This window comes from Macrotis lagotis, chromosome 1, assembly GCF_037893015.1.
Source record: "Macrotis lagotis isolate mMagLag1 chromosome 1, bilby.v1.9.chrom.fasta, whole genome shotgun sequence".
Taxonomy (NCBI): Eukaryota; Metazoa; Chordata; class Mammalia; order Peramelemorphia; family Peramelidae; genus Macrotis; species Macrotis lagotis.
Window position 1 is genome coordinate 243,481,670 of NC_133658.1, and position 25,259 is coordinate 243,506,928.

At 37.2% G+C, this 25,259-nt stretch overlaps 1 protein-coding gene across 9 annotated transcripts in view; it reads right to left on the reverse strand.

Moving 5' to 3' along the window:
* The window catches only part of NCOA1 (nuclear receptor coactivator 1), a 216,921-nt gene extending 191,886 nt beyond the window's left edge, over nucleotides 1-25,035 (reverse strand). For all 9 annotated transcript variants that reach the window (XM_074209970.1, XM_074209969.1, XM_074209972.1 and 6 more), the window contains exon 1: nucleotides 24,938-25,035. The gene's annotated coding sequence lies outside the window, so the exon portion shown is untranslated. The remainder of the gene's footprint in view (nucleotides 1-24,937) is intronic.
* Between the last annotated feature and the right edge of the window lie 224 nt (nucleotides 25,036-25,259).

Below are 25,259 nucleotides of genomic sequence, written 5' to 3' on the forward strand. Positions count from 1 at the left end.
CTTAGGGCCACAGCTTTGTTTGAATGTGAATATTGAGCTTAGAGAGGATGAGTCTGTGATCAGTGCAGCACTCTGCACCACAAATTGCCTTTGTCAGTCACTCTCACATCCAGTCTGTCTCTTCTCTTTTCAATCACATAGTCTAATAGATGCCAATGTTTGCTATGAAGGTGCTGCATCCAGAAGTTTTATTGCATTTAGGTAAATGGAAGACAGTGTTTGTGATGAGAAAGTCATGAGATGCCTATGTATTCAGTGGAAAGTAGTCAATGCTATTTCCAACTCCATTCTTCCCAAGGACTCCCTGCCATATCTAGTAATCTAGAAGCCTATCTAGCATTAAAATCACCCAGAATTATAAACTTGTCCTCTTTTGGTACATTGATGATAAGAATCTCCAGGTCTATATAAAATTTTTCTTTAATTTCATCAGTGTTCATCAAGGTGGGAACATAGTCATTAATGATAGTAGCAGCATTTTCCTGGAAGTGGCAATATCATTGTCATGAGCCTTCCATTCATTCTTTTTTATAGACATTCAAGAATGTTGACTAGACTGGTTTTGATTGCAAAACCTACCCCAGGCTTCATGATGTTCCCCTTCACTGTGGCCACTCCAGTAAAATGTGTATTCAGCTCCAACTTCAATAAGCTGGCCTTCACTTGCCAGCCTTTTTTCACTCAGAGCTGCTATTTGGATACCATATCTGCTGAGTTCTCTCAGCATAGAACAATATATTTAGAGAAAGCATTTGTGTTTGCTCTCCAGGGTGGGGAGTGGGGGTGGCACCATGCAATGGTATGAAGGTATACAAGATAGTAAGGTTACTTAAAACATTGTTCTCACAGACTTAAACTAAATAAGAGAGTTTATATCTAAGACCAACTTCCCCTATGACAAAATAAAAACTAACAATTTCTCACAATCTAACTTCTATCTCCTCATATTTTAATGGGTAGATCTTCATGAATTTATCCAGCCTTCATAATATAAATTGGAGATAACAAGTTGTGGTTTAGGAGTGACACTCATGTCTGTTCCAATACAACAAAGAAGCAGACAGGTTTCTGATAAGAAAGCTAAGTGAAAAGGTTGACATACGTCAGCCCCTTACCTCAGTACCCTTCATATAGCTATAAATACAACAAATAAATTAAAGAAAAAAATTAGGGAAAGGCAGGGGGTTTCTAGTAAATTGGCTAATTTGAGGTGATAGCTAATTGTCATTTTTCTCCAACATCACAAAATGGCAAGAAATGGGGCAAAGAACAAAGCATTTTTTTAAACCAGGAAAGAATCTGGAAAGAATTTATCATAGAAAACCAAGCAAGAGAGAATGATTTTAAAAAAATTTAACAAGAGAGTCTATGCAATTAACAAATATTACAAAAATGAAAAAACATCAACTTGAAAATCCCAAAGGGAAAACACTGCAATAAAATCTGTAAGACTCCTCAGATATAAAAGAACTGCCAAGAAAGTTTCAAAAGAACAATTAGAAAATCAAAAGGAATAAAGATGGAAACGAGAATAGAACCTGAGAGCTCTAAAAATAAACCCAGAAGACCAAAAAACAGAGTATGCATGGCAAATGATAGAGAATCTCTCTAAAACCAGACTCTCTCTGGCAAGAAGAGCAGCTGAAATCTAAAAATCTAAAGATCTAAAAGATGTAAAAATTGACTATATACATAAAATCAAAGAAAATGAGCTTGAAAATAGAGTACAAGGGGGGGACTTCTAGAAAAAAATGAAAATTGAAATCTGAATACAAGATTCTGAAAGATTATATACGTAAATTGACCAAAATTATTGGAAAGAGGGCAAATTACTGAGTGAGAGAATACCCAAGATACAAATGAAAGAAACCACAAGTTTAAATTCACCAAGAAATGTTTTGTCAAACTTCAGAGCATACATACACAAGTAGCAACACTTTCTATAATAGCAAATAAAATGAAACAAACTAAAATCCCATCAAATGCAGAATAACAATCTGCATCATCAATATTCTGAAATATTTTGAACAATGGCAAAAGGAATAATGAATAATAAATTAAAAGAAACAAAGTTTATATGAACAAAGAAAACAGCACCTAGAGAATAGATAAAATACCTACAATTATGTAAATTAAGTCAACAAAATTTAGATAAAATGTAATAACAAATGTTAAATACTTCCTCTCAGTAAAGGAACAATGTACCATGTATACATAATGTTGCAAGGTCTATCATCTTGAAGGCTGAAATAAGTATTTTTACTTACATTTTCTAATTAAAGAAAAAAATCAAAAACAATTTTAAAATACGATGACCTCAAAGTAAAAAAAAAGCCATAAAATAGCATTTCCTATTCCTGTCCATTCTAAAGCACATAACAGAATTCTTCAATTGTCCATCTCTCTTCTCTAAAATGGTACTTTATTAAGGAACCGATCAGGGGCAGCTAGGTGGAACAGTAGCTCTGGAGTCAAAGGGACCTGAGTTCAAATCCAGCCTCAGACACTTAATAATTGATTGCTTAGCTGTGTGACCTTGGGTAAGTCACTTAACCCCTTTGCCTTAAATAAAATTTTAAAAAGAAACAATCATATATCAAAGAAATTAATTAAATAAGCAAAAATATTTATTAGGCAGAAAACTTTCTAGTTATCTTTATTCTGGAGACTTAATTCCCTGATAATTTGATTTATATTTAAATTGATAAACAGTGTAACCTACCATTGATATTATTTTTATGTAATAGATAAATAATTTCCATTATGTGTCCCAGGTAAGAGTGGTTCAAAATCATAAAAGAGACTCCAAAAGAATCAATAAGATCAGTCAGTTCCAGAAGCTACATATTAATATTTATTAAATTTCTATTATGTATGTATCACTAAGTGAGATGCTGTGAAGAGGTATAAAATTTTTTAATATCTTCCTCTCCCCTGAACTATCCAATCCAATGAAACTATAAAGTTTGACAGCTTTTGGTAATTAATTGCTAGAAGTTATTAGAAAATTTTGGGCAATTCCTGAGCAGAACAGTCATACAGAAAAAATCCCAAGTAAAGCTACTATAATATCCTCGAAATACCAGAGAGCATCAAATGATTTTTATGCTATTGGCCATCACTCAGATCTTTTGATCTCTACATCTTTCAGAATTCCTGCCTTAACCCTTGTCTCTTCTAAAATAGCATGGAAATTCTAATTCATTCTAGTCAAACTGATATGTTTTTGTTTCATATTTAGGTAATATGCTCTTAAAAGATGACCCAACATTTCCATGATCAACAGGATGTCAAAAGTAGGATTTGTGATCTTTTAACCAGCTGCCCGATACAAATCATTCTTTAAATCAAGGCAACCTTTCTTTCTGATCAGATAAAGGTCATTCAGGGTCATGACCTTCCTTCCTTATATCAATGGTTCCAGTATTCTAGGAGTTAAAGGTATAAAAAGAAATCCCCAGAAGCAGAAACAAAGGTATCACTTCATTCATATACAGTTCAGACAAAATCTTGAGAGCTGTGGCTACATTTATCAAACTCATTAGCTTGGTCAAACTTCACTGAGAAAGAAAAAAAATCAAAGCAATCATATTGCATTCAAGATCCCTATTAAGGATTCAAAAGGACCAGTAATATTTCATCATTTCTAACAATTAAACTCAATATGCAAATTTTCAATGGCCTTGTCTGAATATTTGTCATAGTACCTCCACGAACTATATATATGTGTGTGTATATATATATATTTATATAAAGTCAGTCCAGGTAGACTATTTGTTATCAAGTATGGCTTGGCCTAGTAGATGGAAATATCCAGCTGGATAGAAGACCATAAACCCAACCCTGTCTTGTTCTGAGAGGAGGAATTCCTGTAACCATAATTTCAAGTATGGGTATATCTAAGCTATAAAGTTATCCACTCCTTAAGCACTACTCCTTCACAGAAAATACATAGAATCAAGGTCTGGAATAGTTAACAAACAAGAAAGAGATAAGCCAAGAAGTAAATAAAAGTCCAAAGGGAAAAGGCAAAATCAGCTATTAAGACTAGTAGATCATTAGTAGGTTCTAGGGAGAGAAGGAGGCAAGGAAGTGAGTAAGGAAAAAAAACAAAGTGTAGAAATAAAGGAAATCTTATAAAGAGGGAAATTTAAGGATAATGAGCTAACATAGAAACAACTTACCTATGCAAATTCCCACTCTCAATATCATATGAGTTTCTATGACAAGCACATCTGCAGGGTAAATACAGTTTCATCTTTTTTGTTTCCATTTCCTCAGCTCTTCCTTCCTGCTCACTTGACTTAACTATTATCTCTAACTTCCAATTTATTCTATTTATAAATAATAGATAATTTTTTTAAACACAGCTCTAACAATAGCCTCCTTCCAAAAAAAAAAACCCAACTGTCAGTGGTTCCTCACTGTTTATCAAATCAAGTTCAAACTTTAGATTGATATGCAAAGTCCTCCATAACCTGGCCTCATTCTACCCATCCAAAATCATGTCTCACTAATCTTTCACCTACTTAAGCTAACCTGGATTATGTGATTTATTTCTGATGTACATGAAATTGAATGTACATGAGAACTGGAATGAGAAAAAGGCCATCTTGAATGCTATCTTCCTCACGATGTTTATAAAACCTCCCTGAATAAAATATGATTTGATGAGTATTTTGTTTGGTTTTTATGACATTTATATTGTCTTATATTTTATATATATATATATATATATATATATATATACACATACACACACATATACACACACACACATATTATAGTGACACTTCTAAACTTCTGTCTTCTATTTTATGTTCTATTACATGGTTCCTTGTCCATAGCACAGTTACTTAAACATAATAAGTACTCAGTAAATATCTTAAGAATCTTTAGAGAGGGAAGTAAACACAATAAAATAAAATGACAAAAGCATTTGATTTGAAGTAGAGTGCCAGGATATAAAATCCAGTTCTGCCACTGATTGCCTTTGTAATACTGGACAGGTTATTTTACCTTTCTGAGTCTTGGTTTACTCATAAATTAAGGAGGCTGGATCATAAGAACTCTGAATTCCCCTTCCAGCTTTAATGCAGGTTAACAGTATGCCAATTAAGCTACAACATAAAAGTTATGTAAATGGGATCCATGAGAAATAAGACTTTAAAAATTGGATTGAGGGGCAGGTAGGTGGCGTAGTGAATAAAGGACCAGCCTTGGAGTCAGGAGTACCTGGGTTCAAATCCGGTCTCAGACACTTAATAATTGCCTAGCTGTGTGGCCTTGGGCAAGCCACTTAACCCCATTGGCCTTGCAAAAAAAAAAAACCTAAAAAAAATTGGGTTGAGTCCAACTGTAAAAGGGTCTTGACAATAAGACTAAGAAATTTTCCTAGAGGCTACAGAAAAGTGATAAAATTTGAGCAGGGGAATGATGTGGTTATATCTATACCACTTTCCTAGACATATGGTATCCCTAGAAGAAGGGAATAATAAATCTCAAATTTAAAATGAGGGGCAGTGGATATGGCCCTGGAATCAGGAGAACCTGAGTTCAAATCCAGCCTCAGATACTTCATAATTACCTAGTGACCTTGGGCAAGTCACTTAATTACATTACCTTATAACTACCCCCCCCAAAAGGAAGACATTCAAGGGAAGAATTTCCAATGATTTGAAACTGAAAGTGCTTTTCAAAAAAAAAAAAAACTTTTCCCATTCCTCTTCTCCCTCCCTCAAAAAGAACATCTGATCAAATGAAACTAAGGGGTGAGTTAAGCAAGGAGTATTACAAAAATAAGGATATTCTTGACTAAATAAGAATAAACTGAATGTGCTCTACTATTTTGTTTATGACAAGGATATCGAAGATTAGAAGAAAAAATTGATAATTTAGATTATGTAAAATTGAAAAGTTGTTTTTGCTTTAAAAAAACCAAAGTTAAAAAACTGAAATGGAAACAACCAAGGGGGAAAGAAAATTTTTGTAGCAAGATTCTCTTATAAAGCTCTCAATTTGCAGGATAAGGAATTGATTAAAATAAGAACAAGACTCCTTCCCTAAAAGTTAGAGTCAAAGAAAATGAATAGGTAATTTTTTTAGGTAAGTGTCTGAGGCTGGATTTGAACTCAAGTCCTCCAGTGCTCTATTCACTGTGCCACCTAACTGCCCCTGAATAAGCAAAATCCAAATTGTTAACGATCAGAAAAAAATATACCAATAACAATATATTGAGAAAAGCAAAATAAAGCAACATCCATAATATTGGCATGAATGACAAAAAAAATTTAAAATGCCAAATTTCGAAAAGGTGGCAGGAAGACTAGCACATTAATGTACTGATGGTGGAGCTATTAATTAATCCAGTCATTCTGAAAAGCTAATTGGAACTATACCCCCAAAATCACTAAATTGTGATAAAGCTGTATCACTACTAGACCTATAACAACTCCCCGCCCCCCTAAAAAAGCTCAAAGAAACAGGTCAAATTCCTTTGTGTACATTAAAATTTGTAGCAACTCTTTTTGTAATAGTCTAAAAAGCCCTTAGAAATTAAGTGGATATCCCCCAATTAAAGAATGGTTAAACAATTATGGTATGAGAAAATAACAAATATTGTTGCTTAACAATTTAAAAAGGGATGGTTTCAGAGAAACCAGTGAAGACTTGTATAAAAAGATATAGAATGAACAGAATAATTTGGACAATAACACTATAAAGAAAAGCAACTGACATACTCAAGAATTCTAATCAATGAAATAACCAGTCTCAAGAAGATACAACAAAATGGAGTGGCCAATATGAGAATTTATTTTCCTTCATTATGATTATATGATACAAGGCTTGCTTAGAATGGTGGGGTTGTTTATTTTGATTTTTTAAGTTTGGTCACAGAAGCATTTTTAAAAGATTCACAGAGAACAGGGTCAGTGACACACAGATAAGGACAGGTTTGAAAATAATATGGAGAATACTTTAAAAGAAAAGCAAACAACACACAATACAACTTCATAGCTTTATGTATAAACCTCTTTTTCTATTCTAGTTTGTATAGAGCAATATTCCTTTAGTGTTTAGTTAAGATAGACACACAACATGATAAGTAAATTGTCAAAATATTATCATTATCATTATTATTATTGTTGTTGTTACTTTTCCAAATCTATTTGTTAAATACCTGTGATGTGGATGTCTTTGTAATAGAGCCTAAACTTTAAACAATATTTTCTCAGTGTTGCTATATAGAGCTGTGAAACAAAAACAACAATCACCAAGAGGAGGGGGGAAAAAAGACTGAGAGAAAAACAGACTAAAGACCTAAGTACAAAGATATTTATAGCAAGGTTTTTTTGGTGTAGGCAAAACTAGAAACAAAATGAGTGTCTATCAATTGGAGAATGAATGAATAATTATGGATGCAATGGGATATTAAGACAAAAGGAATGAAATCATAGAAACCTGGAAAAACTTATATGAACTAATGTAGAGTGAACTGAGAACCAGAATAATTTACATAATGACTATAATATTTATAAAAAAAACTAATTTGAAAATTTTAAACATTTTGATCAATTCTACAAATTACCACAATTCCACATAAATTGATTAAGGATGCTGCTCAATCTTCAAACTGGAGGTGAAGATTGAGACAAATATTTTTGGACATGACCAATATGTGGATTTGTTAAAGTTTACCATGATTTTCTGTTAGAAAGTGGTAGTTGTAGAGTATCATAGTATCATTTTTTTAAAAAATAGAACAAAAAAAGTGGTTTGAGAAATAGATAAGCAGGACATCTTTGGAACTAATGTTAAATTTATTATATAATTTTGAAAAAAATCTAACTGGGCTATACAAGGGTTTCCTATATATTTCTTTTTCTACTCTTTGTATATGAGACTATACCTTTGTCAGTTTGTAAGATCAGAATAAAAAAATAAACTGTTTTTAAAAAAGAATCGCCTGGTTGTAGTTAGGTTAGATAAATTGTAATGTAACCTTCTCAATATGGCTTTGTGATTTCCTTCAAGTTAATATAAAAGCAGAGAAGAAGGAAGTATTTTCCTATTCTTTCTTCTTTTCCTTTATCCCTTTACCTCTTTCTCTTAAAATTCAGTCCTTCCTCCACTGCTTTCTTCTGTCCTGATTCATCATATCTATGTTTACTTTATGTTCCTCCATTCAGTCTAGAGATGACAAGTTCAATTACAGTATCAATGACTCTTTTATCCTGTCACCCATTAATACCTTACAGAATTCCAAACTTTTGTTACCCTCACTTCTGTTCCCACTCACACACTTCTCTGCTCTGTATACCACTGAAAGAATTTATGCAACCCAACTAAGACAGTCCACTACAAATCTATCTAGTCACCATAAGGCTCTCATTGCTGAATAGTTATACCTTAATTCTTTCCTAATAGATATTCTTGGACTGTTTCGAAGATTTTGACACTGCTAACCACACCTTCTGCCTACATACTCTTTCTTCCTTAGTTCTGTAACACTGTTCCCTCATGGTTCTAATTACCTTTCTGACTATTCTTTCTCCATCTCCTTTACTAGATAATCTAGATTGACTAGCCATTGGAATCCTCAAGTTCTGAACTGTTTTGCTATTTATTCTCTAGTATGAGTCTCTAGCCAGTCCTGTCTTCATCCAACAGCTTTCACTCCTTCCAAACTAAAGACCTAATACCTTTGATTAATTTGGTAGAGGTGTTCTCACCTGATAAAAATATATCATAGTTAAAGGATATTTAAGTAGGTGGGTGAATGATTCTGTGACCCCCTTCCCCACACTTACTTATACTTGCCTCTTCCCTCTCCCTGTCTACTTAGTTAACATTTCCTGTCATGTATACTCCACAACATCTCTAGCACCACTTCCCCTCCTTTCATTCACACAAATGAACCCTCTCACCTGGAATTTTATAATGACCTCTTACTTGATATTTTTGTTTCCAGTCCCTCCTGCTCTAACCCTCTGATGAACCAATTGCCAAAATAATCTTAAAACAAAAATCTCACTATCACTCTCCTGCTCAAAAATAAAGAAGCTTCTTCCTATTTCCTCTAGAATAAAATACAAAAATTTCTCAGTGTAGCATTGTAAATTAATCCATAATCTGGTCCCAACCTACCTCTCCAAACTTATTTTGTGCTATTTACTTTTATGCACTTTACATCCCAAACTTGCTGTTTTCTGAACTCAGCATTCCAGCTCTAAACTATTTGGATTCAACTATTGCTTGGATTAGACCTCACCATCATTATGCTCCTAGGAAACCTCTTTACTAGGAATCTCATCACTCTTTAAGATTACATTAGCTTGGGGCGGCTAGGTGGTGCAGTGGATAAAGCACCTGCCCTGGAGTCAGGAGTACCTGGGTTCAAATCCGGTCTCAGACACTTAATAATTACCTAGCTGTGTGGCCTTGGGCAAGCCACTTAACCCCAATTTGCCTTGCAAAAAGATAAATAAATAAATAAATAAATATACATGAAACTCCCAAATTTGCATGTTCAGTTTGCTTAAGGGGCGGCTAGGTGGCACAGTGGATGGAGCACTGGCCTTGAACTCAGGAGTACCTGAGTTCAAATCCAGCCTCAGACACTTAATAATCGCCTAGCTGTGTGGCCTTGGGCAAGTCACTTAAGCCCATTGCCTTGCAAAAAAAAACACACAACCCTAAAAAAAAAGGTTACATTAACTTTAGTACACACACTTCCTTCAGTACCCTCTGTCCTTCTGATTTGAGGGCTGAAGGGCAAAGCAAAGAAGCCCTCCTCAAACCTCTACTTAAAGATGCTCACAGTCAACTAACTTCATTTTTCACCAGTTGCACTCCCTGGACTGGACTCTTACCATGTTCAGAGTGATCAAGATAGCTTTTCTCCTGCTCCCCTTTTGGCTTTCCTTTGTGTGTGGATTTCCCTCATTTCACTGTAACCTCCTTAAGGACAATACTATATTTTTCTTACTTTTATCAGCTTAGTACAGTCCCTTTCCAGTGCCTAGAAAATAGCAATTGCTCTAAAATGGTTTACTGACTGACTTCTATACTCCATGCCTTCAATGCCCTCTCTTCCTCATGTCTTTTTTTCTTTTTTTTGGCAAGGCAATGGGGTTAAGTGGCTTGCCCAAGGCCACACAGCTAGGCGATTATTAAGTGTCTGAGGCTGGATTCGAACTCAGGTACTCCTGACTCCAGGGCTGGTGCTCTAGCCACTGTACCACCCAGCCACCCTTTCCTCATTTCTTTCTCTAAGAATCCTGATCTTTTTTCAAGGTAACAATATCTATTCAAAGCCTTTCCCACAGTTGTTAATTATTCTCTCTCATGTTCCTTTGTTATTTAAGCAGCTGAAGGCATCATCATCCTCCCAATTATCCAGGTTCCCAAACTAAGTATCATATTCAATTTTCCCCTCACTTTCCAATATCCAATCTTTTACAAAGTCATATCATTCTACCTTTACAACTACTCTTTTATCAGACCCATTATTTCATGACATTTCTCTTATCCCGCTACAAACCTCCCATAACTTTAAGCCTGGAATACTTTAACTGCCTTCTAGTAGGTTTCCTTGCCTCTTGCTTCCTTCCACTGCATTCTATCATTCTCACAACTCACAAAATGATCTTCCAAAAAAAGAGCCCTGTTTTGACCATGTTACCTCCCTTCTCAATAAATGCTAATGGCTCCCTATTTCCTTCAGGATCAAAAAATAAAAAACTATTTGGTTTTTAAAGCCTTTAACAAACTCGTCCCTTCCTACCTTTACTTGACATCCAATGGCAGAGGCCTTCTCTGCTATTCCTTGCACTATATACTTCATCTCAAAACCCTGGACATTTTCACAGGCTGTCTCCCAAGCTATACCATGAGGAATTCTCACCTGCCTCATCTCCACCTCTTAGCCTCCCTGACTTCCTTCCATTCCAAGCTAAAATCCCACTTTCTGAAAGAAGCCTTCCCCCTAATGCTGATTTCTGACCTCTGAGATTGATTCCAATCTATCCTGTATATAAAAGATGTCCATAGTGGTTTAGCATATTGTCTCTCCGCAATCCCTATAAAATATGAACTCCTTGGGAGCAAGGGCTATTTTTGATTGTTGCCCTTTCAACCCTCACCCTTAATAAACTATTGTTTAACTAGGGAAATTTATGCTTATATACTTGGGCATCATCTACAACTTTCTCCTGCCTTCCAGTCTTGCCCATTCTATCTCCTCAATATATCATATTTTTCCCTTTTACTCCTCACAAAAATACTATCCTGGCTCAAGCTCTTGTACCCTTGTCCTTGTATTGCTAGAATGTAGTACAGTGCATACAGTGGCAATAGGCTGTCCTCATAAAAAGAGATTGTGTTGAAAAAAAATACATAAGCATACAGTTTTTTAAAAAGTAACATAGGTTGCATTCAGATATATATGTCTGAAACCAGATCAATATAATATATAGAAGTTTTCTTATCTTATATTTTTATAACAAGTATCAGGAGGAGTTATGATTTGATTTACATTTTAAAGGAAACAATATATGAAAGACTGAAGCAAATTTTGTTTTGTTGTTTCAGGAATCTAGGGAAGTGGCAAGCAAAATGTGCAACAAAAGAGCTATATAAATAAAATAATGAGAAAAGTTTCCTGGAAAAGTGCTAGAATGAGAAGTTTGAACTTGATATACTGGGCAAAATGAAGCTACTATTGAATGAGAGTAGCCATAATAAAAGATATTTGAAAAAAAGACTATTTTTAGGAGCTATATACTATATTATGGAATAGAGAGAAAGACTTCAGTTGAGTCTTTTTAGTTATGTTAACCTCTTCATGAGCCCATATGGGTTTTCTAAGCAAAGATACTGAAATGGTTTGCCATTTCCTTCTCCAACTCATTTAATTGATGAGCAACTGAGGCAAACAGGGTTAAGTGACTTAAGCAGGGTCATATAGCTAGTTTAGTGTCTGAGGGTCGGATCTGAACTCAGGTCTCAGCTCAGACCTGGCACTTCTTCCACTTCACCACCTACCTAGCTGCTCTAAAAGAAACTAGAGGCAAGGAAATAAGAGAAAAAATTTCATCATTAATCTAAGATACGAGGCCAAGAGGGAAAAGAGTGAGTTGTGTAACTGGAAAAAAAATAAATCACAAGAACAGAATCAATAGAATTTAGATTCTATCATAGAATCTTTGAACTTGGAAAGAAGCTCAGATGTTAACATAAAATTCCCTCCATAATATCCTCAACATGTGGTTTTCTCAGCCTCTATTTGAAGCCCTCCAGTGACAAGAAATTCAAATTTCAAGACAACCTATACCACTTTGAGAAAACCTCATTAGGAAGTTCCTTCTAATATGGAGCTGAAGTCTACCTCAATTCTCTGTAACTTCATCACATTCTAACCTAGTTCTGACCTCTGGGGCCACCCAAAATAAAATTAAACCCATTAATGTGACAGTCCTTCAAATACTTAAAGACAGTAATCAAAGCCAACCCTTTTTGCAAGTTAAATAAACATACCCAGTTTCCTCAGTTATTCCCAAGGCTATGAGTCCTTCCATCATCTTAGTTGCCCTATAGGTTAGGGAGATAATGTCTTTCCTAAAAATATGACACCCAAAAGGCAATATTCCAAATGTGACCTGAAAAGGTAAGTTTACATCTAATATCTACTTTGAGAGATGATAAGGGACAGGGGATGGGGGGGGGGGGGGGAGAAAGAGAAAGTGAGAATATATAGAAAGCCAACCTCAGGGCCAGAAAGATCTGGGTTCAAGCATTACCTCTGACATACAACAGCTATATAACTTTAGATAAGGACAGAAACATCCAAATTCTATGTTGTTTGTTCTTTGTTCCCTAAGAGGACTATGACATTGGATCTGGGGGGGGGGGTGCAAGTCACCAACCTCACTCTCACTTTCTCTTCCAGTCATCTGTTCCAGTGATCCTATTGATTAGGATGAATTTCCTCATCTAGGAATTCTCTATGCCAAGGAAATCAAAGATCCAATATTTATCCAGTATCTATTGTGGAATGGATGCTACTATTTTATTAAAGTAGTCTAAGATTGACTTAACTTTTTTGACTTCAACATCAGTGTTGATTGATATGAGCCTATGATCTACCTAATCCCTTAGAAGTAATCTTTCTAGATCCCAATTATGTCCTCTGAAGTATTAGTTATTCCTCTCTCAATCAAACATGTCCCCTTTACCTTTCATCTAAATCACTGTTACATATTTTTTGTAAAAAAAAAAATAATCATAACAACTAAAAAGGCCCTGGCCAGCAGCTTTATGGGATATCTCCAATAAGCAGGGATTCCAAGTCTGGAATGGAGTTGCATATATGACTGCAGTAGCTAGAGATGGCAGGTGCTGTGCACACAAATATTTGTGAGATAGGTACATAAGTTCCCGAGTCTACTGCTCCCCAGAAGAAACAAGAAGCAATATCAACTAAGACACAGATTATCTACCCACTTCAGATCTTTTCTATGGATATTTACTATCCCTACTTTATTAGTCAAATGTTGCTAATCATAGACAGTAGTTAAGAAAAGAATTTTCCAAATGAGCTTGGAAACTCACTATATAAAATTCACCTGATTAAAAACATGAAAATTCGGAATGTCAAGAAGCAGCAGAAGAGGGGCCAGCTAGGTGGCACAGTGGATAGAGCACGGGCCCTGGAGTCAGGAGTACCTGAGTTCAAATCCAACCTCAGACACTTAATAATTACCTAGCTGTGTGGCCTTGGCCAAGCCACTTAACCCCATTTGTCTTGCAAAAATCTTTAAAAAAAAACAGCAGAAGAAAAGAAAAAGCAAAAAAAAATTAAAAAGGTGCAAGAAGTCAAATAATACACACACAAAAAAGAGATAGTATCACTAAAGGTAACAATAGTCAAAATTCTATACTAAGAGTATATTGGCCTTGCAACTTTCAAAATTGACCTTTTAAAGAAGCAGAAAGATTTTTTGCTCAAAAATTCTCATGTGGCAGTTTATTTACAGGGAAGGATAAAAATCATCTTTCAGAGACTTTGCAGATGATTTTTGTCCTTCATTCTTTTTGGGGGGGATTTTTTTTTGCAAGGCAAATGGGGTTAAGTGGCTTGCCCAAGGCCACACAACTAGGTAATTATTAAGTGTCTGAGGCTGGATTTGAACTCAGGTACTCCTGACTCCAGGGCCCGTGCTCTATCCACTGTGCCACCTAGCTGCCCCTTATCCTTCATTCTTGAAGAAGACCATATCAGGAAGGTGATGTCATAACAAACATATGAATTGGATTTGAGTGAGAGGATGCTGTGCTAAGTCACACTTTCTCCTCCAGAGTTGGTCCAGTAGCCAGATATGAATCAGGATGCCTGGATATTGCCCTGGATTCAAGGCAACCAGGGTTAAGTAGCTTGCCTAAGGTCACACTGCTGGTATGGATTAGATGTGTGAGGCTGGATTCAAACTCCCATACCCCTGACTCCAAGGCCAGTGCTCTATCCACTGTACTACAGTGGCCAGAGGTGGATAAAGACAGTTCTGAAATATTGGGGGGGGGTGATTTTTTTTAAAAAATCTGTATTTAATGACCTAAGCAACCCTTAGCCAAAAGAAGCAAACCTTAAAAATATTTCTATTACTTTTACAGTCAAAGTAAAGTTAGTGTCATCCTTTAGCATTTCATTGTGTACAAGACTACTTGTTTTATTTTTTTTAATTTGCCAAAGTCTAATAAACTAGAGAAATCCAATAATGCTTAAAGATGAAACAGAAATTTAGTTAAATAAAATCTTTTGGTCATCTAAAAGGAGGTCAAAGGCTAGAGTCTAAGTACTTTACTTAAGTGCCACCAGAGAAACCCCACAGGATGACATCAATTCATTCATCAAGGCACCAGTCATCCAGTCATTTTGTCAGTTATTGAGTCTTATCAACCTGTAGTATAATCCAGTCTAAATTTCTCCATCTTTTCCCAAGGGCACTGTGAAAAGCTATCAAATACCTTGATAAAAATGCTGGTATCAGTTTTCTCTAATCTATCAGTCTAGTAAACATTTTCTAAGTAGGAAATAAGATTAGTTTAAAATGATATTGGGAGGGAAAAAAGAACAAAGGCTGAAAATGACTATAAATTTGTAGATCTAAGAAATCAAAAGACATGTTATCATATCAGTTATATTGAGAAGTTTAGGATCATCTTATTCATTCTTTATTTTCCATTCTAGCATAATTATATACTTTGAAATAATACTAATATAAAGGGCAGTGAGGATACGCTATGTCTTTTGCATATTCCACACGAATTTAATAGGGATGTTTGAAAAAAACTCAAAATTCTGACAAAGTCTGACCACTGAGATGAATTTTATATCAGAAGATGTATTTGTTAGTTTAATTTGTCTGTTTCATAAAGGCAGCTACTTTTGTGTGTTATAAGAATCCCTCCCTGGAAGAAATCAATAGATTAAGTCAACAATAAGAGGAATAACTATCAGGACAAAATAAGACAAAAAGGAAGCCTAATATGTGGTGGGGAAAGAGAAATTAAATAACAAATCTGCCTTTCTATAATCAGAGGTAGCTAAGTGATCAATTTTCATCTTGCCACTATAAACAGAGGTCCTTCTAAAAATTAAGGAAGCGACAATCATATAGTTCAAAAGATTCCAAAGCTGCATCACTACACATTTATGAGCTCTAGCAGCTTGTCTTCTCAAGGAAGGGGGAAGAAAAGGGAGGGAATTTCAAAGCCAAAATTTTAAAAAGAATGTAAAAAAAGTTTTTACATGTAATTGAGAAAAAAATTAAGGAAAAAAGATCCCATAGCAACCTGAAGTTTTTGTCTTAACATTAATTATTTCCCTCTGAACAAGGATGAAATTCTCAGTCAGCTGAACTGGCAACGGCATAAAAATGTGTTAAAGATTCTACTATTCCACTAGATTTTCTGGAGTTGTATCTATATATATATTGCCTTCTCCAAATTAAGTTCATCACTACTAATATCATCATGCTGCCAACTCACATCTTGATTGATACCACCTACCTCTACCTCCTTTCCCCTCTGATTGGAGGATCAGAGGACAGTGTACCAAATTCCTCCCAATGCCTTCCTTTATAAACTGCAGAAAACAGGACTTTCTGACTCACTCCATTCTGCTGCTCTGTCAGGTTTCAACACCATAGAACAAAATACATCCTGTGTCAGGTCCTCCCCACCTCACCTTTCTGTTATCTCCTGTCCATTAGAGTATAAACTCCTGGAGGTCAGGGTGTGTCTTCTATCTGATTAATTGTATCTCTAGTGTCAGATACATAGTATCCCAAAACAAAAAGATTAGGATAGTAGTAAATGGCAAGTGGCCACTCAACTATTCCCATACCAACTGTTGAGAGAGAACATTTATTTCCCAGGCAAATCAAATCACCACTCTGACCCCCATCTCTCCTCAAATCCTGATGGAGATAGCCCAGGACTCTGAGATCAAGAGCCTTGAGAAAAACCCAATGGCCTGGAGAGCTTCTTTGGAAAGCATCACCCTGGAAAGCAATGTTTGTGGTGATACAGTCTGGTCACACTCCTACAAGATGTTACAGCCAAAGCTACTGAACATCCAGGAAAAAAGCTTTTGTGATCAGTTCAACATGATATGACTTTTATCAATGAAAATTACATCAAATAAAAGGCAACTGCTTTGTTGCTACTCTGTAAGAACAATACTCTATCTCATTTGTAGCTGAAACTTTATGTGTTGTCTCCCCTATTAAAATGTAAACTCCTTAAGAGTAGGGACTGTCTTACTTTTCTATGTATATCCTCATCATTTAGTATAGTATTTTTCTCTTAATAAGCTCCTTTTTTAAGGTTTTTGCAAAGCAAATGGGATTAAGTGGCTTGCCCAAGGTCACACAGTTAGGTAATTATTAAGTGTCTGAGGTCGGATTTGAACCCAGGTCCTCCTGACTCCAGGGCCGGTCTTTATCCACTTCACCACCTAGCAGCTACTCTTAATGAGCTCTTAATAAATTCTTCCAAAGGCACAGCAGACAACATATAAGGATGAAAGGGAAAGGTTTAAATCTAAAAAAGTTACAACTCAAAAAAAAGTTAAGTGCACAATAATTAAAAATCAATTTCCCTCTTGAATAGGAAAAAAGGTAAGAATTAGGAAGTCCAAAAGTCATAAAATATATCCTTAGTGCCTCTACTGGCCCTTACCCTAATACATCTGATTAGTTTGTAAGAAGAAAGGTAGAAGAAACAGAATTATTTTCCTTGCAAGAGTCTAACTTCGGGGGTGGCTAGGTGGCACTGTGGATAGAGCACCAGCCCTGGAGTCAGGAGGACCTGGGTTCAAATTCGACCTCAGACACTTAATAATTATCTAGCTGTGTGGCCTTGGGCAAGCTACTTAACCCCATTTGCCTTGCAAAAACCTAAAAAAAAAAAAAGAGTCTAACTGCAAATTTGTAAAAGAAACAGATATTTCTATCTATGCCTCTCCAACCAGGTCACTGGTAATACAGCCCAGAATTACAAGTAGCATAGAAAGGTGCTAATTTTTTAAAAGGGGGGGGGGGGGAGACACCAAATGGAACAGCTCAGAGAACCCAAGAAACCAGTTAAAGACTTTGTGACTATTATATTCAGAAATAAATTACTGATGCTATAGCAGCTGCTATGAGAATCCCAAGAATCTTCTAAACACTATAAATGTTAGTTATTCATCTTTTCCTGCTGCCTACAAATAAGCCAAAGCTTTCTCCATACTTAAAACTTTCACTTATCTCTCACATTCAAAAGATCAGAAAAAGGTTCTTCTACAAACTGATTTCACTTTCTCTTCTCTCTTCTCAACAATTTGCAATCTGGCTTGGAACCTCACTAAACTGACATTGCTCTCATATTTATCTATGATTTCAAATGTTAAATCCAAAATTTTAAAATGTATTATCCTAACAATTTCTAAATCCTTATCCTTCTTAATCTTTCTTCAGCACTTGACAATGTTTACAATCTTCCTCTGAATACTCTCACCTCCCTAACATTTTGTAAGAAGAGTTCTCTCTTGGTTACCCCTCCTACCTGTCTGACAACTTCTCAATCTCCTCTGCTGACTCATCATCTATGTCACAGGAATACTGGTCAAGAGCTGGAAGGAACCATAGAAGCCACATAGTTGAGATGCTTCATTTTATAGATAAGGAAATTTGTACCAAAGATTGGGTGACCTTGCCCAAGGTCACACTAGTTGTAAATATAAGGACCAGGGCTTTAATTCTTTGACTCTTTCCATTTTAAGATTCTTCAGGACTAAATTCTATTGAAACCTCCTACACAAGAGGTTTCTTAACTCCCACCTTTTAGATAGACAAGATTTTCTTGTATATGTATATTTTAACCTGCAGGAGAAAAATACAAATTCCTTGAGGAAAGAGTCAGATTCATTTTTGTCTTTGAATCACTCTCATTCAGTACCTAGGCATGTCATAACTAGGTGTTAACTGAATAGGTGTGCTACATGCTGATGTTCTCTCTCTCAGGATGCCATGGACAAAATTGAACATAATCAGACTCAAGTCAGATAATGCCAGAGAGCCAAAGGAAAACAAAGAAAAGGGAATGTGCAGTCACAAGAGACTTATAAGGAAAATAAAAGTAGAGAGAAGATAGAAAGGTGTCTGAAGAAGACAACTGACTATATATGGAATAAGCCAAAAAGAAGCAATTTATCATGATGGAGAGAGCAATGACCTCAGAGTCAAGAACACCTGAATTCAAATTCAGAACTGACATTTATGGAGTGGCTAGGTGGCACAGTAGATAGAACACTGGCCCCTAGAGTCAGGAGGACCTGAGTTCAAATCCAACTTCAGACACTTAATAATTAACTAGTTGTGTGGCCTTGGGCAAATCACTTAACCCCATTGCCTTGCAAAATAAAAAACCAGACATTTATGAGCTGTAAGAACATAGATGGACCCTGTCAGTACCCAGAAGAACTCATTAAGTTATAAGAACTACATTAGTAAAGGAAGGTTCAACACTGGGAGTTCCCCCTCTATAAACTTGGTCCCCAAGTTAGACCAAAAATTAAAAAACAAAAACAATCAATTAATTAAACAAAATTTTGAGAAATATCCCATTCCTAGAGGTGGCTAGGTGGCGCAGTGGATAGAGCACCAGCCCTGGAGTCAGGAGTACCTGAGTTCAAATCCGCCCTCAGACACTTAATAATTACCTAGCTGTGTGGCCTTAGTCAAGCCACTTAACCCCATTTGCCTTCCAAAATAAAAAAAAGAAATATCCCATTCCTCCACTTGCCTCTTCAGTACTACCATTTCATCAATCTCTATAATGTCCTCTTCACTCACAACTTTTTACTACATGCATGCAGATTAAAACTACTGGGGATGGGAATTCAGAGAAGACTAGAAAGATCTGCATGAACTGAAGCTGAGTGAGATGAGCAGAACCAGAAGAATGTTATACACCCTAACGGCAATATGGGGGTGATAATCAATCTTGATGGACTTGCACATTTCATCTGTGCAACAATCAGGGACAATTTTGGGGTATCTGTGATAGAGAATGCCATCTGTATCCAAAGAGGGAATTGTGGAGTTTGAACAAAGATCAAAGGCTTACTACTTTTCATTTTTAAATAAACAGGTGTCTTATATAATTTTGCTATCTATTTTATTTTTTCCTTTAAGGATATGATTTCTCTCAATACATTCAATTTTGATCAATATACTTTGCATGGAAACAATGTAAAGACTGCGGGGGGTGGAGGACAGAAGCAAGATTGGGGGAAAATTTCAAAATTCAAAAAACAATTTAAAAAACATTACAACTGCTAGTTGCAAAGCCATTCAATTTTATTTTTATCTCTTTGAATTATAAAAATTGAAGCCTAATATTTTAGTGTGGCAGGCTCATTTTCCAATGTACCACAGCGTTATCAGACTTAGGAAACTACAATAATGCAAAAATAAAATGAAATATAGTAATTAAAGTTTGATACTAGAATTGTTACAATCTGCTGCTTCTGTTTTCAGACCAAATTTCTAGAACCGAAACTTAAAAATTGGGGAAAATATAACTGCTGGCAGAAAGGGGGAGAGAAAAAAGTCACTGTCTATATTCCCCCCTGCAAAAGTTCAACAGTAACCATTAGCTCTACCAACACCACCATTTTCCCCTGAACAGAACTAGGATGGACACACACACACACACACACACACAAACACAATTAAAATATTTTCTTGGCTCAAACTACACAAAAAGCAGTCTAAAACCACAATCCTCCAGATTTTCACAGGGAGAAATAGGAGAGGGGTTAGCCATAAACCATGTAAAATTGAAGTTTTGTTTCTCACAAATCAAATAGTGCTTATGGTAGTAAGGTTAAAGGAAATATAGCACATATAGCACAAAGACTAGAAAAATCTTCAAGAGCCAAGTACTGATTTCTGCCTCACAGGCAGAGATATTCTTTACTACAGAGCATTTCATTCTCTCTAAATTATGGATCTTCTTCCCACTAGCCAAGAAACATCTTGGAAAAGAAATAGATAAAAAAGCATTATTCTGTCTGCAATCACACATTTATAACTCATGTTTTTGCCTTTAACAAGCCTTGGGACTGATTTAATGTACTCCTTTTACTTTACCTTCATTAAAAGGCAATATATCATTTTGTGAATCTTCATAGTAGGGGGTTACATTTGAGTTCTACTCATAAAACATTTATTTTAATGGGTAAAATCTCATCACTACTAACCAAAAACAATTTGTAATTTTAAATGCCAAAAGAACAAACACATACAAAACTTTCCTTTCACATTACCCTCAATATGAAGAAATCTGACCCCCTTCCCACATCATACATGTCTGTGAAATAAGCTGAGGGGCCCCTTTGGCCAAGAATTTTTTTTTTAAGAATAAACCTTGAACCACTCCCAGAACATAAGGCAGCCCCCAAGCAAACTTAACCCTTAACAGACACATAAAATGCTCCTCTTTTAAGCATTCAGAAAGTTAGCCTTCATATCAGTAATGTATTATTCTAACATTTGAGAATTTGCTTTGCACATAGGAGTCAAAAAAATATTTGCTGAATTTACTCACTTAACCACAGGAAAATAACAAGGAATCATCCCAAATAGATAAACTACTCCCCATAGAGTTCAATCTTATCAACAAGGAAAGGACATCACCATAATTGTAAATTTTACATTTTTTACTAAGACAACTATCTTTAACAGCTTCAACTACTAACACCTTTCAATAAAAGATTAAGAAGGTCCAAAAGAAAGAGATCAGGATGTTAATCATTTTTCTCCCCACCCTAACTGAAAACTTCCACTGTTACAAAGATTTTTTTTAACCTAATCTGAGATTTCACCAATTTAGGAAATTACAGGTGAGGAACTACCTCAACCAACTGCTGTAAATATCTTTGAAACTTAAAAGTTACCTAGGACATAGATAACTTGCCCCAAGGAATTATCCAGCTGGTATGTGTCAAATAGACTTGGACAAGGGTTTCCTGCTTAATTGTGTTTTCACAAAGTCTAGCTCTCCATGGCATTCACAGAACTACAGAATATCAATTGGAAGAGGTTAACAGAGATAAAATGGTGATAGATTCATGATTCAGAAGGAGATCTGTTTTTGGACATGGACAGCTGTGAGAATTTCTTTTGCTTTACTCTGCATATTTAATACATAGGTTTTGTTTTTGTTTTTAAATTGACAGGAAAAGAGAGAAAATAAATGTTTATTGAAAAATAAAAACAAATCAGATGTCACCTAACCCAAACCATACATGAATAAGAATATCATTTACAGAACCTGGTCTCCATCAGAAAGCTTCCAGTGATGAGAACTCCCTCCCTCCTAAGGATTACCTAACCCATTCTTAAGATTTGGACAATCTTAAATATTACAAAGTATTTCTTGATAAAGAAAAGGTCAAAGTCTGCCTCTGATATTTCCACCTAATTCCTTCTACTTCTGTCCTAGGGAGTCAAGCACAATGAGGTTTTCAAATTCTTAAAAATGACGATTATTTCCATAGGCTACCATTCTCTTTTAATTATTAACAATAAAACCCAAATTATATTCATGTTATCATGAGATATCTTAAATACAGAAAAGAATTCAGAAATGCAATAGTCTACCATAAATGAAGGTCATCCACAAAGATGGTAATTCTTAAACCTAAATAAACTTTTATACAACTATTAAGCTCCTTTAAGATAGAAATATTTGTCTCTATCCCCACAGCACATTGGCTACCACAAGCTTGACATTTGCTGAAATGAACTGGTGAAACTTCACTCATCAGCAGAAACTGCTCCACTTTCAAATCACAGAATTATGAAATTCCTCCCTAATAACAATCTAGCCACAAAGAATAGAATGCTGGGTCTAAAGTTAGGAAAGATCTGAGTTCAATTCCAATCTCAGATCCTTCCTAGTTGCCTTTAGGCAAATCATTTAATCTGTTTGCCTCAGTTTCCTCAACTGAGAAATCTTCAATGGGGATAAGAATAGTTTTTATGTCCCAAAGTGAGGAAAAGAGGAGATAAAATTGTAAAGCATTTAACACAGTGCCTAGCACACTGCTGCTGTTAAGTAGTTTCAAATCTTTTCTGACTCTGAACTAGGTTTTATGGCAGAGATACTTGGACTGGTTTGCCATTTCCTTATTCAATAATTACATTTTACATTTATTTACCTGGCACACAGTAGGTGCTGTACAAATGACAGCTATTACAGTCATCATCATCAATCTAATCTATTATTAATCTTTTTTTTTTAGATTTTTGCAAGGCAATGGGGGGGTTAAGTGACTTGCCCAAGGTCACAGTTAGGTAATTAATTTAAGTGCCTGAGGTCAAATTTGAACTCAGGTACTCCAGACTCCAGGGCTGGTGCTCTATCCACTGTGCCACCTAGCTGTCCCTCTATTATTAATCTTAAATCTCAAGAGTCTCAAATTGACTCTTCACCCTTATAAGACCACTAAAGTATCAATCCTTGACTTCAGAGTCTATCATAATTGTTATTCCTGGAACAAGACACTACTCCATTTTGTAAGGCTGCCTTTGCTGCCCTCACATCTGAAATGTCTCTACCTCTTGGCTTTCCTGATATTCTTTCCTTGCCTCACTGCTCCTATTTCCCACCAAGAAGTCCTCCCATTTTTGCTGTATATATCTAGATTGTACAGTTTACTTACATGTAGTCTTCCCAATCTGAATGTGCACTCATTGAAGGCAGAGATGGTGTTACGCCTTTCTTTGTCTTCCTAGTACTTAACCCAGGGCAAGATCCATAGTAAGAACTAATTAAAGGCTTCTTCACTGATTGACTGCTATGGCTTCACCTACCTTTTTTGCTGTCTTGACCTATAATCAACCATTTCAGCAAGGTAGTGACTTGCTATGACCCCTATCATAGGTTCTTCCTGACCTGCTAAATAGTAAGTTTTGCTATGTATCCTCTTCTCCACTACTACTCCAGAATCCAGTTTTGTAACTTCCTTCAGAAGAATTGCATCTACTGCAAATTTCTAATTCCAAAAGGACCTTAGCTGCCTGCAATCCTGAGTGGCTAGATGACATTCCTTGATATCCACTGTACTCCCATCATCTCTCACCTGAGGATATCACCTACTTTTACCTCCACTTTCACACCTGCATTTTTCTTAGCATATCTAGATTACATTGGGATGTTTAAATCATCTGGCCCAATCCTTTTATTTCAGACAAATTTGCGCTGAAGGATTACCTCAAGGTCATAAGAATAGATGGCTAAGTGACAGAAATGGGACTTGAACACAGCTCTCCTAGTTTCCATATTTCAGTCATTAATTAGTCAAAATTACCACTGCACTCAGCCCAGACTTGACCAAGTTACTAAAAAATAGAGACCATATCATATATTTGCCCATTACCTTTTTTTCCCCCCAGAGTGTTAGTTTCTGTCTAAGCATCCAGGTAATCCTTAGCACCAGTGCCTGGATCAGAGTAAGGCACTTCATAAAAGAGATGGCTAGGTAAGACCCAAACAATAAAATGCAACCAGGTCGTTTCTCAGCTAATGAGCAAGAATTCCCATTTTTCCACCGAAACCGTTCCATCACAATTCTAATCAAAAAAATCTAATGCTTTTGTACTTAAAATATTTGTCTTCCAGAGAGGAGGGAAGGTAGCAGCATCTCTGAAAGCTCCCTTAGCTGACATAAAATTACGTATCTCAAAGAAAGAAAGACTTCAAGTGGGTGTAGGCCCGTCTTATGTCGAATTAAGGCATCATTATTCCCAACTTGCTGTCAAGGCAACTGAGACTCAGCTGGGTTGAGCGGCCGGCCCAAGGTCACCAGCTCTCGGCCGTGGTCTCCCGCCTCCTGGAGCGCCCCTCGGACGCCTCGTTCTCCCTCAGGTCTTCTCCAAAGGGTCCGGCGTGAGGAGCTCGGCAGTCACGAGGCCGACCCTTTAATCGAGGCGCGGCAAGGAGCGCTCACCTCGCGCTGCCCACCCCGGAGGCCCGGGGCCCGGCGGGGGCCCAAGAACATCTTCCCTGGCCGGGGACCCACGCGTCCCGGTTCATCAGGGCGACGGGAACATCGGCCTGGCGCTGCCGGCGGCCTCCTCCCCCGCCGCCGCGGCTCGCAGCGCTAGAGCCCCCTCCACCCCCGAGCTCCCCCCCGCTGGCGGCCCTGACAGCTGCGACCTCCACCCCCGGGAGCGGAGCGAGGGGAAGGGGAAGAAGTCGGGGAGGAGCGGAGGAGGGCAGCGGGCAGGACCAGCTGCCCGCTCCCCGCCCCCTCGGGCCGCCAGGCCGGGCGCCGTGACAGCTGCAGCCCACCCCGAGCGCCCCGGGGGCAGCGCCCGCTCACCTGCCGCCGCCGTAGGTTCTGGGGCCCGCTGCCGGCCCCGCTGACAGCCGCCGCCTCGGCGCTGGCGCCGGCCGCTCGCCAGGCCCCCGGGCGGGAGCCCAGCCCCCTCCGCCTACGGAGTCCCGCAGGCCCCTCGGGGTCCCCGCTCGGCCCCGCGCCCCTCCCCCGCGCCCCGGGGGGGAGGGATGAAGGAAGACTTGGGCGCGCGCGCCCTCACGAGCTCTCCCCGGTGCAGGGAGAGACCGCGGCCCCGGGGGGGCTGGCGGGAAGCTCGGCCGAGGGCGAGAGGGACCACCGGCCGGGGGGGCCCGCGGCGAGAGGC